At 43.5% G+C, this 2,948-nt stretch overlaps 1 pseudogene; it reads left to right on the top strand.

The window, feature by feature from the left end:
- Window positions 1-2,472: 2,472 nt before the first annotated feature.
- LOC125164380 (non-histone chromosomal protein HMG-17-like) lies at window positions 2,473-2,738 on the top strand (annotated as a pseudogene).
- The last annotated feature ends 210 nt before the right edge of the window (window positions 2,739-2,948 follow it).

Below are 2,948 nucleotides of genomic sequence, written 5' to 3'. Positions count from 1 at the left end.
GAAATCGTGTGCCCTTCCAAGGGGGTAAGGGTCAGTGTGGAAAAGCAGAGAGGCACCAAAGAGCATGGTCTATCTATTGAAGAAAAAAAAAGCGAGTATGGCTACAGCATAGCAAACTTGGCTGAGTGGGTTGGTTTGGAGTCAGGGAAAGTAAATTGGATTTGGGAAATAGAAACCTTGTCCCCTAATGTATTTCAGGGACTGTTATGACAGGCGAGTGAGAGAGATTTAGGACTAGGACAAGACTGTGGACTGATAGTTATGCTATGTGTGCCCCCAAAGCCATATGTTGAAATCCTAATGCCTTATGTGATGGTGTTAGGGGTGAGTGGTTTTAGAAGAGGACCATGTCATTAAAGGTGGAGCCCTCCTGATTAGTGCCCTTCGGAAAGACACCCCAGAGAGCCCCCTTCTACCATGTGAGGATACAGTGAGAAGGTACCATTTATGAGCCAGAAAACTCTCACCAGACCCTGACTCTGGGAACACTATGGTCCTAGACTTCCCAGACTCCAGAACCATGAGAAATTAATAAATTTCCATTGTTAATAAAGTCACCAAGACTGTGACATTTTATCCCAGCAGCCCAAATGGACCGAGTGAGATGTATAGTTGCAATTCTTTGTAATTTGTGGTTAAATGTGTGTCTCTTTTAGCGGTGTCAGAGAGCAGACTATAAGGGGACCAGTCTCAAATGTACAAGATGGGGCTTATTTACTCTCTTTTCCAGTGATTTATCCCTAACAGTAGAGAACTCATCAAGTGTCTCCTGGGGAGTATGGAGGCTGACTCAGAGCAAGCCCATCATGCATAAGTATGCACAAATGTTCTTTTAAGCCTTCTGTTTGTTCTTAAAATGTATGCAAATTTTGAAATTTTCTTCGTAACATATCCACACACACACACACACACACACACACACACACACACACACACACATTTGAGGGACAGTAGGTTACTCACTCAATGTCCATTTCCTCTTCCTTCTTCCCTGTAGTATCTTTCCACATACACAGGAAAGGTAATTCTGTCTTCAGCATTCAACGTGGATCATGGGAATCCCATCGTGATTGCCCGCCCTATAGTTGGGCGTGCCCATGTTACTTGGAGGGGTGGTACTGAAAAACATTTTCTTGTTCTTAAAAGATAGATGGTGCCTTACTCTTCTTTTCTTGGCATTGTTTTGTCTCTGGATCTGATATCTGGGGCTGTGGTAGTTATTTCATAAGTCCTGGAGAGCCAGCCAGAGGAGAAAGCCCCTATTGGGAAAATGACCGAGGAAAATTATACAGAATGGAGGGGTTTGACATGGTATCATCGAGTCTCTGGGTTAACCAAGCTTGGAGCCACCTGCCTTGGGAAACTGATGCCTTGTGAGGTGATGAAATGTTCCTAAGAGTGAGTTCAGGCTTTCAGATTCCTGCAGGAGAAAGTATTCTTGCTAATTTGCCCCACCTCTCAGAAAGGCTGGTGCTCCAGAAAGATGCACAATATGAATGTCCTGAATTTCTCTCTCTCCCCCCACCACATGTCCTTGAACCCCTGAGATAATTCATACATGCATTTCAGAAACTCAAACTGCCATCCTTTCTATGGTGCTAAGTCATTTGCTTTTAATGTGTGAACTTATTCATGATGAAGTATATAAGACACAAACTTACAAAATCTGCATTCACTGGACAGTCCTAATGAATCATCTTCCTATTCTGTACATATATACAGGTATAACTTGAGCAGGGGTTGTCTGTGTAGTGCAAGAATTAATTTTGGTTTTGTGGAATTATATTCAATTTAACACTAGCTGATAAATGTGTTATGTGTGAACAAACACGTCTTCTGAAAGCTAGTTATTTTCCCTAAAGTCTAAAAGTATGTAAAACACATTCTCTATATGATATAAACAAGTTGTTTTTATTTGGAACATCTTAAATCTGTGTTTCAGTGTACTATTCAATTCAGTATCTACTCTAACTTTCCAACAAGGGCTTTGATATGGAACATGAGAAGGGACCCCTGGGGGGTGGTCCTCAGAGGCAGCAGTGGAAGCCAGAGAAGCTTTTCTCTTCCTTGTTTATTTTCCTGGGCAGCATCTGTTAAAATAAGGTGGAAGAAAGAAATCTTCCACCTGATTTTTTTTTCTCGCAACTCCTTTAAAAAATAAATGAGCTGGTTAAGCGTCCGACTTCAGCTCAGGTCACGATCTCGCGGTCTGTGGGTTTGAGCCCCGCGTCGGGCTCTGGGCTGATGGCTCAGAGCCTGGAGCCTGCTTCTGATTCTGTGTCTCCCTCGCTCTCTGCCCCACCCCCGTTCATGCTCTGTCTCTCTCTGTCTCAAAAATAAATAAACGTTAAAAAAAATTTTTAAAAATAAATGAGCTGGAAGAGGAAGTGAGAACACCCCCCGGGACTGGCCAAAGCCTATGTGCTGTTGCCCCCTGCATCCAGTGCCTACCCCACCCCCCCGCTGGCCATGATGCCCAAGAGAAAGGCAGCAGGGGATTCTGAAGGAGATAAAGCCAAGGTGAAGGATGATCACAGAGGTCTGCAAGGCTATCTGCTAAATCTCCTGGAAAGCCAGAGCCCAGACCTAAGAAGGCCCCTGCAAAGAAGGGAGACCTGGTACCCAAAAGGGAAAAGGGGACAGCTGATTGTGGCAAGGATGGGAATAACCCTGCAGAATATGGAGTTGCCCAAACAGACAGGGCACAGAAAGCTGAAGGTGCTGGGGATGCCAAGTGAAATGTGGGCATTTTGGATAACTGTGTACTCCTGGTGACTGCACTGTTTGAAATACTATTTTTCATCAACTTTTATAAAAATACATACTTTTGATTTACTTTTTTTTAAGCTATGTTGTTAGCACACAGAACACTTTATTGTTGTTTTGAGGGAAAGGCGTATGTCGCTAACAGAGTATCTCCAAAGCAAGATTGATACCATGGGGCAAAA

The sequence above is a fragment of the Prionailurus viverrinus genome, chromosome B1, assembly GCF_022837055.1.
Source record: "Prionailurus viverrinus isolate Anna chromosome B1, UM_Priviv_1.0, whole genome shotgun sequence".
In the NCBI taxonomy this organism is placed as follows: domain Eukaryota; kingdom Metazoa; phylum Chordata; class Mammalia; order Carnivora; family Felidae; genus Prionailurus; species Prionailurus viverrinus.
This window is presented reverse-complemented; position numbering and strand designations above follow the sequence as displayed.